This window comes from Cydia strobilella, chromosome 6, assembly GCF_947568885.1.
Source record: "Cydia strobilella chromosome 6, ilCydStro3.1, whole genome shotgun sequence".
Classification (NCBI taxonomy): domain Eukaryota; kingdom Metazoa; phylum Arthropoda; class Insecta; order Lepidoptera; family Tortricidae; genus Cydia; species Cydia strobilella.
This window is the reverse complement of record NC_086046.1, coordinates 9,145,355-9,163,454: the sequence shown is the minus strand read 5'-3', so window position 1 is coordinate 9,163,454 and position 18,100 is coordinate 9,145,355. Positions and strand designations below refer to the sequence as shown.

Genomic DNA, 18,100 nt, shown 5'->3' with positions numbered 1-18,100 from the left:
AATGACACGAAGAGACTTCATGCAAACTAACGCCTCAACTGTGTTGAAAATAAATTATAAATCATATCCTGCCTGAATTGAATATTATAGACATTATATAAAACAATTAGGTATTCTATAGAATATTGGATTGGACTGCCGATAACAGATGTCCTTACTGCTGAAAATTTTCGAGGCGACGGTCGTACAGTAGGGATTTGTCTTTGTTATTTGAAAAGGTGAATCTGCTTGACCGACTATGCAAATTGGAGGAATTGTTTGTAATCGGATAACAATTACGTCGTTAGCTTTTGGTCAGTCGCTGTAAGATGTGGCGCCTGCCTTCTGGGCTGTTGTACTCTTGTTGGTGGTAACTACTGGAAAAAATAATTCCCAGCAGTTACTACCAACTCGGTTTGTTAGTTTGTTTGTTAAATGTTGTTAGTGTTTAATACTAATAAAAACAGCATAAAATAGTATAGTATAAATATAGAGTGCTTTTTAAATAATTATAAGTCGATTAGTGTTTCAGCAAACTGCCTTAAAAGCGATCAAAAATATTAAAATAGTTTAACCGGAACAAGTGCAAAAACTAAATATATGTAAGGATAAATATAATCATCCATTTAGATTACTTTTCAAGTGATTATATTAGGTAATTAAACAGTTTGTTTTAGTATTTTTGATCATTTTCCAGGCAGTTTACTGAAATGAAACACTAATCAATTTATAATAATTTATTAGAGCAAAATTAATTAAAACAATTGCTGTGTCATATAATACATTTTGGCTGGTCTGATGTTGATATTTGTATTTGTCAATTTTTTTTTCGCGATTTCGGTATTGGTTCCATATTAAAAGTTGTTCAGTCTGACCTACATTTCAACATTCAGTATTGAGCTCTAACAAAATTTTAGTGGTAACTACTGGGGAAAAAAAATCCCACCTTTTACCAGTGGTAACTACTGGGAAAGAAAATCCCAGTAGTTACCACTGGTAACAACTTGGTGGTTACTAGTGGGAATAACCCGTATTTAATTGCCTGGGACGAACCAGTACAAATTTAGACTCAGGTTACTAATAGATGACACGCATCTGAGGTCACTGTTATAATAGTTATGGGCGTCGAACGCTCGCTAGCGCTCGGTGGCAATACAAGGCCTAGTTCTGTATGAGACAAGCACACGTGATAAGAATACATTAGAGCCTCGTCCAACGGTACTTTTTAGGATTCCGTACCCAAAGGGTAAAAACGGGACCCTATTACTAAGACTCCAGTGTCCGTCTGTCCATCTGTCCGTCTGTCTGTCTGTCTGTATGTCATCAGGCTGTATCTCATGAACAGTGATAGCTAGACAGTTGAAATTTTCACAGATGATGTATTTCTGTTGCCGCTATAACAACAAATACTAAAAACAGAATAAAATAAATACTTAAGTAGGGCCTCTATACAACAAACGTGATTTTTTTGCGTAATGGTACGGAACCCTTTGTGCGCGAGTCCGACTCGCACTTGGCCGGTTTTTGATCTAGATGACGGGCGAGCGGCTCAAGGAGAGTTCCACTCTCTCTTTGTAAACCGATAATGCTATGAAGTGCTCTCAAAACTTAGTAATCCATTTCTAATTAAGAATGGTGGAGTGGTATCCATTGAACTTACTTTCACCCTACTTTCAGTTTGAGAGCGCCTCTCAGAAATGTAATTAATCGTGTTACGTAGGTTAAAGTAACATTCAATTTCCAACCACTACTGTCCCGGCACTACTGCAGCGGCCTGAACGCGTCGGTGATTGTCAATTTCCATAGTAAAATGAATGACGATAGCGAATGCCCGTAATTTGTCTGCACAATTCTTAGGGCCAGTTGCACCAACATCAATTAACAGACTGATAAACGTCAACCAGCAGAGCTATGAAATTTCCCATACAATAAAATTTTGCGAACGCTAAAACGGTGACTGACGGTTTGGTGGACGGACTCGACCTTTTATTAATTAGTGTATAATTATTTCATATAATTATTTATTATTTTTTTAGTTTTTTATTTTTACTTTCGTTAAAATAGTATTTTATACAATCGTGATATAAGAGCTTTTCAGTCGAGTACCGTGGTTAGGGCACGAAGCTTGCTGAGTGGCTTAATGAAGGTACGAGGTAACGAAGGTACGAGCGTAATAAAAATTATATTTATAATTTATTACGACATTAAAATTATAAAAGATTTTTAAAAACGAAATAAAATAAACAAAATATAGGTAGGTATTTGACATTTTACAAGAAAGATTACGGGTTACCACTGATACAGTACATTTTAATCTCTATGGGGACTTAAATCGATCAGTTAAGGGCCCCACAGACCTTGCAATAAATTGCACGCGGTTTTCGATCCTTTGCCGACTAACGTATGCGGAGTGAAATCTGGACAAAATTCAAAGTCGTATTAAATAAAAACGACATGGTTATTTTTATAAATTTACATGTATTTAAATTATGTATTTATCAACGATAAATGCAACATAAAAGTTTACTCCAATGCGAGATTTTTAACGGAAGTTGTGATACTTTAAAGCCATTGGTGTCGAAAACACGCATGTTGGCATTTTTGTAAGTTAAAATTTTATTTTATTTATTTATTTAATCTTTATTGCACAAAAGAAAATACAATCGTACAAAAGGCGGACTTAATGCTATGAGGCATTCTCTACCAGTCAACCTTCGGGCAAAGCAGATAATTTGTAGGCGGTTTATCTTCCTTAGGAAAACTTTTTTAGAAAACGTTGTATGTTCGACACATTTCACATTCTCGTCCGTTGGACCATTGGTCTTCTCAAAATAATAGTTACCTTGCCATAAATTTCCATTTTAAATGACATGATTAGTCCTCCATAAATCCCATTACGCAAAAACAGCTGTTTTTTACACATTTTGGTCGGTATGACGTTCCCACATTTTCAAAGTTATTTATTATTATTTTCAGATAAGGTGACCTTAACTTTTCTTTGATGCCCATATCTTCAAGATATTTTAAATAGTTTTACTGCCACATTTGAATAATCTCATGACCTCTCTGTAAGATTTTGTGACTCGGCGGGCCGTCATTTTTAACCGACTTCAAGATTTCAAAAGGAGGAGGTTATCAATTCGGTTGTTTTTTTTTTATGTTTGTTACTCTAAAACTCCGTCATGTCTGGACCGATTTTGAAAATTATTTTTTTGATTGTAAGTATATACATACAGATTGGTCCCGTTTTTGTCAAAACGCAGTTCTGATGATGGGATCCATGAGGAATCGGGGGAACTCCTCAAATGTTAAAGGCATACATATAGTGATTTTAGTATTTTCATCAACAAATCAAGCATTTACATTTAAAAAAGTGACATTTTATGAAGTGGATCTGCTGATGATGATCAGAACGGAACTCTTCAATGATGCATAGTTCACGTTTGGCGATTTGTCCTCTTCGTTATGATTGGTAAGCAAGTTAGGTTTTCAAGACACATTTTTGTCAAGCTCGAGTTCTGATGATGGGATCCATGAGGAATCGAGGGAACTCCTCAAATGTGAAAGGCATACATATAGTGATTTTTGTATTTTAGCTATAGCGGTTAGCAAAAGAAACTGCACTTTATGCAGAAAGCAAGCCGCTTTGCCCAGTGATACTAGAGACCAATCTGAATGATTTCATCCGAGGAAACACAAATTTCATCCACTAGAATTCAAGATGGCGGACCTTTTCCAAAATGGCGGCTGCAAAATTTAAAAAAAATTGTAGACACAAAACGGGTGCACCGATTTTAGTCATTGATATATCAATCAATTCGCATTGACACCTGTAATTGGAAAAAAAAATACGATTTAAGAAATTAAAGATGGCGGCCGAATATTAAGAAAATTATGTTTTTTTTTCTTTTTTTTTTCCTTCTACTGAAAATAACAACTAAATGTTCTATAGTATGGTCACATATTCTTTCATTTAAATGAAACCTGATAATATTAGCTACAAAATAAAATAAAAAACTTGACAATCCGTTGAGTAGTTTTTTAACTATACGCATTACAAAAAGCGCGTAACTCCCGTCCGAAACGGCCCCCTCGCGTCTAAACTGACAACTTTGATGATATTTCTTTATATTTAAAGGTAAAAAAAGAAAAAAATACATATTTACTTTATTTATTGAGCTATAAATAAATGTATTGCCGCTTATTATTTGTGACGTTCCACGGAAAAGGAACCTTATGGAGGCTGGCGCTTACGTCGTATAGCACCGCGATAGTATTGGAGCGGCGTTAATAATAGCTTAAGCGCCAACCGTCATAAGGTACCTTTACCCGTGGGACGTCACATTTACTCCTCTTTATCATCTTCGTCCGATGTGGTTGAACTGTAAAAAAAAGAAAATTCATATGAAATCAGAAAAAAATATACCTACCTAATAGAATTAAATTGAATATATAGAAATGAACTACGCCAATCTGTCCCGCTCCTCCATTACTATTTCAATGTCTGTAGCATTGAGGTTTCATGATGAACCTGAAAGTTTGAAATAAGCAACGGAGTACATCAAGGGTCAATAATGTCAATATTAAGCCCGTTATTATTTAACGTCACCATAGATTACCTAACAAGGGCTCACCAAAAAGCAGTGCCATGGAACATATTATATGCTGATGACGTCGCCCTAATATCAGACAATGTCGAAGACCCCAAAATCATCTAAACATTTGGACTAAATCATTAGAGGAAAATGGTTTGAGAGTAAGCCGTAAGAAAACAGAAAACATGTCATGTTTGTTTGACGGTACAACAGATCCCAACTCAATCAAGCTCTACATAAATGATGTTCCACTGCCTACAGTGAAAGAACTTGAATACTTAGGGTCGATAATCAGCAACGACGGTAAAATTGATAGAGACGTAACTCATAGAACCACAGTAGGCTGGATGAAGTGGAGGCAGTTGACCGGTGTTGTGTGATAACAGAGTGCCTTGAAAAATAAAGGGTAAATTATATAAAACCGCAGTGCGACCCGCCATACTTTATAGAACCGAATGCAGGGCATCAACAAAACAACACGTTCAAAAGCTGCATATAACAGAGATGCGCATACTTCGCTGGTCAGCTGGAGTCACCCGGAGGGATAGGATCCGTAACGAATACGTGAGAGGCAGTTTTAAAATCGCTCCTATTGAAGAAAAGCTGAAGGAAAAGCGACTACGCTGGTACGGTCACGTACTCAGGCGGTCTTCAGATCACATGGTATGAGTGGCATTGGATCTACCAACGACGAAACGGGGCCGTGGAAGACGCCCTGCTACTTGGCTGACAACGGTCCAAAATGACCTGAAAAACACAAATATTGACGCCGGAACAGCACAAAATCGTCCTGTGTGGAGAAAGAGGAGAAGGAGAGCCGACCCTAGATAATCGGAAAAGGCTTAGGTAGAAGAAGAAGAAGAAGAAGAATGTGTGTAGTATTGAAAAAGTAATGGAGGGGCGGGACAGTTTGGCGTAGTTTATCTATGAGTACCTTTCGTTTTTGCAGTTGCCTTTGCATATGCTGCATTCTGCATTGCATTGTGCAGGGTAGACCCACCCTCCGACACGTGCAGCACATTGTTTCGCAACCTTTTTTACAGCCGCAATGGTCCAGGTATGATAAACGCCATATCTCCCTGGCTTCAGACCATTGCGGTTCCCAACTATCATTAGATGACTTCCAACCCCAAGAGGATGGCAATGGAACAGAGGCATCATCAAGAATAAGGGCATTGCCCCATAAGTTCACCTGCTACCTATATGACCCTCAAACAGCGCATTCGTCGGTGAACTTGGTACGCAAGGAACTATTTGCTACTAAAAATAAATTGGTAGGTAACCAGCATCCCACCAACATCGGCACTCGGCAGCATTACATAAACACGCGCTCCGTGTCACATATGAAGCGGGCCACTTATGGGGCAATGCCCTTATTCTTGATGATGCCTCTGTGCCGTTGCCATCCTCTTGGGGTCATCTAATGACAGTTGGGAACCGCAATGGTCTGAAGCCAGGGAGATATGGCGTGAATTATCATACCTGGACCATTGCGGCTGTAAAAAAGGTTGCGAAACAATGCGCTGCACGTGTCGGAGGGTGGGTCTACCCTGCACAGTACAATGCAGAATGCAGCGCATGCAAAGGCAACTGCAAAAACGAAAGGTACTTATAGATAAACTACGCCAAACTGTCCCGCCCGTCCATTACTATTTCAATACTACACACATTGAAATAGTAATGGAGGGGCGGGACAGTTTGGCTTGGCGTAGTTCATTTCTATATGTGCCATTTTCAATCAAAAGGGTACTTATTGTCAGTTGTCAATAAGGCGCTATTTCCATAGAGCTTCAATTTGAAATCAACCTTATTGACAAGCGACAATGTGGTACCTTTTGGTTGAAAAGGTCACATATATTGAATTTAATCTCCCGAATATCTCAAATCTTTCTTCAACTACTATGGTGTTTCTCGTGTCCGTCAACTTCGCTCTACTGGCAACCTTTCTTTGTCCATACCATCTCACCGAACAGGTTTCATGTCCTATTCTTTCTCTATTCAGGCAGCTCGCCTTTGGAATAGTCTCCCTGTTAAAATTAGACAGTGTCCGAATAGATTTGCATTTAAAAAATTCTTACGTGAGTACTTTGCTGGCAGAACGATGAATTCTTAGTGTTTCTGTTTTGAAAGTTTCATCTGATATCTTATGTATTTGTATGTATGTATATTGTATGTATTTATATGAATATTATATATACAGATATATGTATGTATGTCTATGCCTATCCATTATTTAATTGTATATATGTAATCACTATGTTGCACCGCCTACAAATTATCTGCTTTGCCCGAAGGTTGACTGGTAGAGAATGCCTTATAGCATTAAGTCCGCCTTTTGTACGATTGTATTTTCTTTTGTGCAATAAAGATTAAATAAATAAATAAATTTAATTATGTTAGGTAGGTATATTTTGTTCTGATTTCATATGAATTTTCTTTTTTTTACAGTTCAGCCACATCGGACCAAGATGATAAAGACGAGTAAATGTGACGTCCCACGGATAAAGGTACCTTATGTCGGTTGGCACTTAAGCTATTATTAACGCCGCTCCAATACTATCGCGGTGCTATGCGACGTAAGCGCCAGCCTCCATAAGGTTCCTTTTTCAGTGGAACGTCACAAATAATAAGCGGCAATACATTTATTTATAGCTCAATAATTAGTAAAGTATTATTTTCTTTTTTTACCTTTAAATATAAAGAAATATCATCAAAGTTGTCAGTTTTGATGCGAGGGGGCCGTTTCGGACGGGTGTTACGCGCTTTTTGTAATGCGTATAGTTAAAAAACTACTCAACGGATTGTCAAGTTTTTTATTTTATTTTGTAGCTAATATTATCAGGTTTCATTTAAATGAAAGAATATGTGACCATACTATAGAACATTTAGTTGTTATTTTCAGTAGAAGGAAAAATAAATAAAAATAAAAACATAATTTTCTTAATATTCGGCCGCCATCTTTAATTTCTTAAATGGTTTTTTTTTCCGATTACAGGTGTCAATACGAATTGATTGATATATCAATGACTAAAATCGGTGCACCCGTTTTGTGTCTACAATTTTTATAAATTTTGCAGCCGCCATTTTGGAAAAGGTCCGCCATCTTGAATTCCAGTGGATGAAATTTGTTTCCTCGGATGAAATCATTCAGATTGGTCCCTAGTATCACTGGGCAAAGCGGCTTGCTTTCTGCATCAAGTGCAGCTTTCGATGCAAATATCGCCGTAACCGCTAGTACTATTTTCATCAACAAATCCAGCATTTCCATTTAAAAAAGTGACATTTGATGAAGTGCAGCTGCTGATGATGATCAAACTCTTCAACGACACATAGTTCACGTTTGGCGATTTATTCTCTTCGTTATGGACCCAGACCCAGACTTGGACCTGGACTTTTTTTGAACTGCGATCCTCACAGAACCGAACTGCTGTCAGAACATTGGGTTAGGTTAGGTTAGAACTATGACCCTTACAGAAACGAAATGCTACTAGAAACGTGGGTGGTTTTACCTCCTTTTAGTTAGGCAAAAGATGCTGTCTTTTTCATTTCATTGTCTGGAGTGCAGCATCAACACCTTAACCTTTACCGCACCGTAACCTTTCAACGGCATCCCCCATTGAAGTCGGTTTTTTTTTCTTAAAAATTATCTTTAATCGATCTCTCTCAGGAAACTGGCTAATGCTGGAAGGTTTACCTAAACCAGACTTTATACCCGTAGTATTTTTTAAGAGGCCGGTGTCGATTTTAGTCGCAAAAATGTAAAATTGATAGATTTAGTCGGTGAAATTGTACACCATTTGTACACCTAATTGAAATAACAAGTACTGGTTTCTACTAGCACGTCTTCTTATCTTACCTTTTATCAGATCAATTTTTTGAAAACAGACACTAAATTAGTAATGTTTGCTTTTCTGATGGACGTTTAGGTAAACGCGCGTAAATCACTGATTTTGTCGCTCTTATTTGTAAATTTCGTAAAGTTTGGACAGCTAAACATGGTAATTTTGTATTACACATATCCTGTACTTGACGTTTATCAGAATACATTTTTATTATTATGACTTTGAAGTAGTGTAAATGAAAGTTAGACGAAATCAATTTTCTCCAGAAATTACTTCAAAACAAGTGACAATTTCTCTGAAAATCGACTTAATTTCAACGTAATTTTGATACTTAAACAATCTACAACATTTGCTGAAACTATTCTTATACATCAATTTGTATAATTTACCACCATATTTTTTTGATGAATTTTTAAAAAGTGCCCCTTCTCGTCATATATTACCAGTGACGCACGCTCGCGACCTCATTATTAAAAGGCAAGACGAGAAGACGTGCTAATAGAAACCAATACTTGTTATTTAGATATTACGCAACAAAACGTGTATAATTTCAACGACTAAATCTATCAATTTTACATTTTTGCTCCAAAATCGACTACGGCCTCTTAAAGAAAAAGTATGTAAAAATAATATAAACATATCGTCACCACGTAACTCGCTTCCACAAAATGTTCCACTATCTTCGCTTTCAGCCATAGGGAAATAGTACTGGAGAAATTACATACAGTTTCGCGATGGTGTTCTTCTAGATTGACCACAATTTCAAGAGAAAGAATCCAATGCCCATGTAACTTACCGGATTAATTGACAGATATACAGACTTTAAATTGGCAGTTGGATATAATTTCAGTTTCATTTTTTGTTTACATTTTAGATGTTCAAAACTTTGTGTCAGATTTCACTCCGCATACGTTAGGTAGGTGCATTCAATTGATCTAACTTTTTGGCGAACCACGAGTTCTCAGTTCGGGGCGAACTACTGGTTTATATTCGAACTTAAACTATCGTGGGACATATTTCAAAATATTTAGATCAGTACTCACTGTCAAGGAAGGATTCCCAAAGAATCCGAAACATGTCGCCAAAAGCGACTAAAAATAATAGTGAGTGAAACCGTACTGGTTTATAGTTACGACTTTATTCCATGGTACGGATTGATACGGGTTGATACGGTAGTACTTACGGTAAGAATGGCCAGTATAAAAGATGCAATGGCGCGTGGCGAAATAGTTACTGGGCTCTTTAGTAGCAATAAATCGTGCTCGTAAGAAACGAATACCGTGTAGATAGATATTTACCTATTACCTCGGCCACATACTCGACGAGTGGCATGACGTAGGAAGTAGGCAGAGACGTAGCGTGTAGTGTGGCCGGCACAGAACTATATCAAGATAGAAGTAAAGAGCTCGGCAAATTGTAGGGAGACCGAGCGTGTAACATTTTGCGTAGGTACTTTGACGTCTCGAGCGTAATTTAGTGATGAGAAACATAAGCTGCACGAAACGATTCAAAAGCATCGATTCACAGATCGATTAGAACACGGCATCGATTCTAAAATATCGATAAGAACCGACAGAAGAAATGATAATTATTTTCGACAGAGGAAATGATAATTCACGTTGACGATTTAACGGAGCCACGACGTTCTATTGCCAAAATAGTGTTTAGTTTTTAAGTTTATGAAATTTATATGTATGTTAGTCTATAAGGTATATGTAATATGGGCCTTGTTGCCTGGATTAAATTTTAAAATAAAAATCAAAGAGCTATATCAAGATAGAAGGAAAGAGTTCAGCAATTTGTAGAGAGACCGAGCGTGTAACATTTTGCGTAGGAAACCATTTTTTACGACCAGTTGCTTCAATCCATTTATTTTTAATATTAGGATCATTCGGAAAACTAAAACAAAATTGCAATATAGAAGTAACCATAACCTGTTTGTTAATAATATTTGCTTTGCACTACGTACATTATATAGCTGCATAATAATATAAGAACTTAATTATCATTTCGTCGGTTTTCAAAATCGATTTTAATAATCGAGTAAGAAAATCGCAGTGTACAGCACTATTCTTACATTTGACAGAAAAAATGAGAAATCGACCTTGAACGTGACTCGACAGTGCTCGACAGTTTGAATAGCTTATTTTTACATCGCTGGTTTTGAACGCACGCCAAGTCTGGCTCGTCAAATTTAAGCCGCAATGGAAAGCTAGCGTTGGCACACTATCGCCCGCTCTGTTTTGATGAAAATAATAAAATAAATAGTTTTTTTAATGAATAACAGATATTTAAGGACAAATTGCACTTACCAATGAAACGAAATACCTCCATTAACAGCTCCAACTTTATTGGTAGTGTTTGAACAGTTCATTATTGCGCAAGAAACCGTTTTGTTTTTAAAACCTGACGTCGCAAGCAGACATCGATCGGGAGCAGACTGAAGTTCGTGGCGAGCAATTGAGCCACCGGGTCGTAATTTCGCCACTCGAGGTACATACACTCTTTTCTTCTATCTTGATATAGTTCTGTGGTGGCGGTGTGGCCGCGCTGCTAGTCATCGGCCGCCATACTGCCCTGCATACTTTCCACTATAGGTACTTCCCATACCACTCGTCGAGTGTGTGGCCGGGGTATTTTACTGTAGCTGCTGTATTTACAAAGGAATTTGTTTTTATAAGGCTACAACTTGCTATTTTATGTTTATTGATCTATTGACGTTCCGCGTTCTATTTATAAAACGGAGATGATCTTTTCCGTAAGCCGATTAAGTTGCAAGTTTGTACACAAATAAACTAAGTAATCGGAGGATTCACACGCCCACAGGTCTATGTGTCTGTTTGAACATGAACAGAGTGCCTGGTGCGTGCTTTAAGAGTGGGTTTAGGTCGGTAATATAATTGGTTACATAATTTTGTTAGGTGCCAAGTCACGAGAGCTAAGTAAATTGTTTGAATACCTCACAGAATCAATTAGTGGAATATTCGTTTATAACTATGTCAACAATGTCAGCGAAAGTGTTTGTAGGCCCTTTATTTAAGGATTTTAAGGTATTAAGGAGGAGCTCTTAGGTTACCCATTAAATTAAATTATATTTTTAACTCGATTTAAAGATACTCAACTAAAGTAAAAATAATATGCTGCAAATGGTGAGGAACGTTCTGTTGTTTTTTTAGAGTACAATATGTACCTCATCATCTTCCTCGCGTTGTCCCGGCATTTTGTTGCGGGTCATGGGAGCCTCATACTCATACTCGTACTCATTTAATCATTGCTTTGTGTGTACAAAAAGATCTTATGATTATTATAATGTTTCAACATATCGCACTGCAATAAAATTACAAACTAATCAACTACTTAACTTAATAACACTATTAAATAGTTATGTTTATAATTTACATGTTATGGCCTGCCGTATACATATAAGGGTGGCAGAGAGGACGACACGAGTAAATATTAAACATTATCGCAGGAGTCCAGATATTCACTTACAGAGTAGAATGCTTTGTCTACGAGGAATGCCTTTAAATTTTTCAGAAACTTATTATCCTTCAGCTCATTTTTAACATGGTTAGATAGGTTATTAAAAATTCTAATTGACATTGGGTAGGGACCATTTTTATGAATAACTAATTTTGAGAAGGTTTGTATCAAATTATTTTTGAAGCGAGATTCGAATCGTCGGGGCATATCTCCAAGTTTCGAATATAAATCAGGGTGCGCTTTTACAAATTTACACAATTCGAAAATATATATGCAGGGTACCGTGAGAATTCCAAGATTTCTTGTGTGGCTTACTACTATCGGATAGTGTAATATTTGCTAAGATACGAATGCATTTCTTTTGTAAAATTAGTAAATCTTCTGCGTTTGTACTGTTTCCCCATAAAATTATGGCATAGCGAAGCCATGTTCCGTACCCAAAGGGTAAAAACGGGACCCTATTACTAAGACTCCGCTGTCCGTCTGTCCGTCTGTCTGTCTGTCACCAGGCTGTATCTCATGAACCGTGATAGCTAGACAATTGAAATTTTCACAGATGATGTATTTCTTTTGCCGCTATAACAACAAATACTAAAAACAGAATAATATAAATATTTAAATGGGGCTCCCATACAACAAACGTGATTTTTTTTTGCTGTTATTTTCCGTAATGGTAAGGAACCCTTCGTGCGCGAGTCCGTCTCGCACTTGGCCGGTTTTTTAATTGTCCCAAGACGTAATTAAATTGGCTAAGTTTGGTTTTAATTTTTTCTATGTGGTCTTTCCAATTCAAGTGAGAGTCGATCGTTATGCCGAGAAGTGGCAAGAAGGGCACGCATACTATTTTGTTATTTTGGAATTCAAAATGTATGTCTAGCTCTTGTTTTTGGTGAGGCCTGAATTGCATAAGTTTTGTTTTTGAAAGATTAATTTCTAGATTGTGGTCATTTGTCCAGTTTACGATGCTTGTTACAACTTCCGATAGTATTACAAGTGCATGATAGTAGCAATCAGAAATCATCCGCAAACATTACGCATTTTTCATTTAGTGATTTTGGAAGGTCGTTTATGTAAATAATGAACAGCAGGCAGCCAATCACGCTTCCCTGCGGAATAGAGTCAGACACGGACTTGGTTTTTGACGGAGCCTGGGGTCCGCTTGGCAACTAATCCCAAGAATTGGCGTAGGCACTAGTTTTACAATACAACTATACAATACAGACTACAGAGAATACAATACGTACCTATCTACATAAATAAATAAGAAAAGATATATATATTATAGGACACAATATTACACAAATTGACTAAGCCCCACAGTACGCTCAATAAGGCTTGTGTTGTGGGTACTTAGACAACGATATATAACATCCATGACTCGGGAACTCCGTAAATAAATATCCGTGCTCATCACACGAATAAATGCTCTTACCAGGATTTGAACCGGGGACCATCTGCTTCATAGACATAAATAATACCTACAGTAACATCAGCAAACTTTATAGGATATCAATAATTCTCTGGCTACAGACTGACCGGCATTTACTGTATCGAGTGAATTTCGATGCAGCATACTACTACTCGAATCTCTTTGTGTAGTTGTACAATGTTCTTACTTCAAATGCAGGCTGCACTTCAGTGCACTAACAATTTAATCAAAAACTATAGACGCTTCTTAGTGCTAAATTAAATTTACTATCTCGTTTCAGTTAAATTAAAGCGGCAGTATTACCAAAACGTACGAAAATTGTGACAATTGAAAACGAAATGGCAACAAATTGTAACAACTTTTGAGGATAATGACTTGGATACAATGGGAAGTTGATTTAAGGTTAAAAATGAATTCAAAAAAGTATTTCCGTGGACTACAAAAAATGTCGAGCAAAAGATTTAGAGATAGAAGGGGTTATGAAATGTTAATATTATTTCAAAAGGTATCATTTAATAAGGTATCATCAAATAAGGTAATCATTCTCCTGCTGCTCCTGCATAAAACTAGAACGCAAAGCACTTTCTGCACTTTATTTAGACCTACATTTGTCGTGAACCGCCTCAAAGCCCTTTTCATTTATTAATTCTACACTAGCGAAAAATAATGAAAAAATGTACGAATCTTTAGAAAACGGAGTTTCGTTCTCATTTTAAAACTACGTGTTGGATTGTAATGAAACTTTGCACATACAATAAAATGAGGTATATCTATGCCTGTAATGTTTATATATCTCTAGTTTATAAAACAAACGGAATAGAGCAGAATTTTGTATGAAATACTTAAATTCGTTGTATTTATTTTACTATGGTATATGAAGCTAAGTACATAAACTAATTACAGGCATAGATATACCTTATCCCATTGTTAATACAAAGTTTCAGAGCAATTTCAATAATTAAATATTCCATAGGTACGTGCGTTACCAATAATATTAAAAAATAAACATAAATACACTACAATTGGCGGTTTTCCGTGCAATGTAAATGAATAGATAATTTCTTTATTCATATCCACATACAACCTGGTATTAAAATCAAACAATTTAATTTACGGCAATGCAAAAATTTCAATCGTAATTTCAAATGACATTAATGACAATGCTTTTATGAATAATATAAATCTTGCTATTGACTCTATATGTAATTGGTTGGAAGACAATGATTTGTTAGTAAACATAAATAAAACTAAATACATTCAGTTCTGCAATATACGAACACGAACTCCGAAGTTAGATATTCATTGTAGAGATGAAATTATTGAAGAGGTTTATGTCACCAAATTTTTAGGTATTTTGGTAGACAGTCATTGTAATTGGAGATACCATATAGACAACATTTGCACCAAATTAGAAAAATTCACATATGCCTTAAGACAATTAAACCGGGTTGCTGGTGAAAAAGTTGCCCTTACAGCATACCATGGTTATGTTGCATCTCAATTACGGTATGGTCTAATAATTTGAGGTAATGCGAGCTATATAGGGCAAGTGTTCTTAGTCCAAAAGAAATGTGTAAGAGCCATAAGTGGGAAAGGACGTCTCATTTTTATACAACGGTTAGTACACACCCTAAGCTCCGACCCAGAGATCCTACAAAATTAGTTATGCCGAGATGTAGAAGCGCGTTACAGAGGAAAAATTGACACTCAATGTCAATAAAAATATTTAACAATTTACCTCTCGTAATAAGACAACAACCATCGATAACCCATTTTAGGCGGCATTTATTTAAGTGGTTGAAAGAAAAATGTTTTTATACAATGATTGAATTTTTAGAATCTTATAACGATGAATAAAATGTGTTGTCCTTATTTATTTATTTAGCATTTAACATGAACAATACGTTTTGAAATTTGTAATAAAATGTTGAACATATTTAATTTTTAAATCATGGCATGTTTGTAAATATTTTAAATACCTATAGTTGTTAGTCTGTAGTTTAGGCATTAAAAAAAAGTTTATGCATGCTTATTATTAGGTAAGTGTGTGATCTAATTTTACATATTATGACCATGAATGTTACCACTAAATTTTATTTCATTTCATTTAAATTGGATTTAGTACTAGATACAGAATTTCATGGTTGAAGGTTAGCAAATCTCATCTGCAATGCATCAGTATAAACTATGAAGATATGCTTTTTGTTACGGGAGGAGCGTACCTAATAATTTCAGCATAATGCAAAGTTTTCTGTCTGCACATAATGATTTTAGGCTTTGATTGCTTAACCCTTATCTTGGCATCGTAACACCCGTGATACATGGAACATTAAAAAATCTAGCAGGTTCACTTTATTAACAAACAATTATGCTATAAATATGTCGATCAACCCTCCTTTATCATAGCAAAAAATTATGCACACAAGTATCGTTGTGAATTAATTAGTAATAATCAACATGGCGCCGCGGAAACAACAGTTTTCATTTCGTACTGTAAATTTTGCACTTATTTCTTAGTATATATTTTTGCATAATCACCATTTTAATGCACTTACTATTTGTAAGTATTTAAAAACATTTAACACACAGAATATTTACATGAAACTGTTATGTATCATATTTGATACATTGCCAAGAACTCATAAAAGTACATGTGTATTACATTTAATACATTGCCAAGTTATCGTCAAAATAGGTGTTCATGATTTATTTTAATTTTTTTAATACTTGTGGGGGGGCAAAACATGTTTCAAATATGTCATATTAGTTATCATAGTTATTAGTTAGTAGTGAACTTTGATTTTTCAAAGTACTAGATATTATTTACTGTATATTCGTACGCTGTTGCCTTATTGCTACGCCGTAGACCGTAGCGCGGCAAATTTTATTTATGGCAAAAAATGTTCCCTAAGTTAAAAAAAAAAACTTTCTGCACTTTATTTAGACCTACATTTGTCGTGAACCGCCTCAAAGCCCTTTTCATTTATTAATTCTACACTAGCGAAAAATAATGAAAAAATGTACGAATCTTTAGAAAACGGAGTTTCGTTCTCATTTTAAAACTACGTGTTGGATTGTAATGAAACTTTGCACATACAATAAAATGAGGTATATCTATGCCTGTAATGTTTATATATCTCTAGTTTATAAAACAAACGGAATAGAGCAGAATTTTGTATGAAATACTTAAATTCGTTGTATTTATTTTACTATGGTATATGAAGCTAAGTACATAAACTAATTACAGGCATAGATATACCTTATCCCATTGTTAATACAAAGTTTCAGAGCAATTTGTTATTTCAATAATTAAATATTCCATAGGTACGTGCGTTACCAATAATATTAAAAAATAAACATAAATACACTACAATTGGCGGTTTTCCGTGCAATGTAAATGAATAGATAATTTCTTTATTCATATCCACATACAACCTGGTATTAAAATCAAACAATTTAATTTACGGCAATGCAAAAATTTCAATCGTAATTTCAAATGACATTAATGACAATGCTTTTATGAATAATATAAATCTTGCTATTGACTCTATATGTAATTGGTTGGAAGACAATGATTTGTTAGTAAACATAAATAAAACTAAATACATTCAGTTCTGCAATATACGAACACGAACTCCGAAGTTAGATATTCATTGTAGAGATGAAATTATTGAAGAGGTTTATGTCACCAAATTTTTAGGTATTTTGGTAGACAGTCATTGTAATTGGAGATACCATATAGACAACATTTGCACCAAATTAGAAAAATTCACATATGCCTTAAGACAATTAAACCGGGTTGCTGGTGAAAAAGTTGCCCTTACAGCATACCATGGTTATGTTGCATCTCAATTACGGTATGGTCTAATAATTTGAGGTAATGCGAGCTATATAGGGCAAGTGTTCTTAGTCCAAAAGAAATGTGTAAGAGCCATAAGTGGGAAAGGACGTCTCATTTTTATACAACGGTTAGTACACACCCTAAGCTCCGACCCAGAGATCCTACAAAATTAGTTATGCCGAGATGTAGAAGCGCGTTACAGAGGAAAAATTGACACTCAATGTCAATAAAAATATTTAACAATTTACCTCTCGTAATAAGACAACAACCATCGATAACCCATTTTAGGCGGCATTTATTTAAGTGGTTGAAAGAAAAATGTTTTTATACAATGATTGAATTTTTAGAATCTTATAACGATGAATAAAATGTGTTGTCCTTATTTATTTATTTAGCATTTAACATGAACAATACGTTTTGAAATTTGTAATAAAATGTTGAACATATTTAATTTTTAAATCATGGCATGTTTGTAAATATTTTAAATACCTATAGTTGTTAGTCTGTAGTTTAGGCATTAAAAAAAAGTTTATGCATGCTTATTATTAGGTAAGTGTGTGATCTAATTTTACATATTATGACCATGAATGTTACCACTAAATTTTATTTCATTTCATTTAAATTGGATTTAGTACTAGATACAGAATTTCATGGTTGAAGGTTAGCAAATCTCATCTGCAATGCATCAGTATAAACTATGAAGATATGCTTTTTGTTACGGGAGGAGCGTACCTAATAATTTCAGCATAATGCAAAGTTTTCTGTCTGCACATAATGATTTTAGGCTTTGATTGCTTAACCCTTATCTTGGCATCGTAACACCCGTGATACATGGAACATTAAAAAATCTAGCAGGTTCACTTTATTAACAAACAATTATGCTATAAATATGTCGATCAACCCTCCTTTATCATAGCAAAAAATTATGCAC

General features: G+C 35.4%; 1 protein-coding gene and 1 long non-coding RNA gene across 2 annotated transcripts in view; one reads left to right on the top strand and one right to left on the bottom strand.

Annotated features, from left to right (window-relative positions):
• LOC134742398 (G-protein coupled receptor dmsr-1-like) overlaps positions 1–18,100 on the top strand; it is a 66,459-nt gene that overhangs the window by 26,515 nt on the left and 21,844 nt on the right. The window lies entirely within an intron of this gene.
• LOC134742546 (uncharacterized) lies at positions 5,084–5,376 on the bottom strand. The gene is made up of 2 exons (XR_010127944.1): positions 5,260–5,376; positions 5,084–5,213 (listed from the first exon to the last, which is right to left on the bottom strand). It is a non-coding gene; the product is annotated as an uncharacterized LOC134742546 (long non-coding RNA).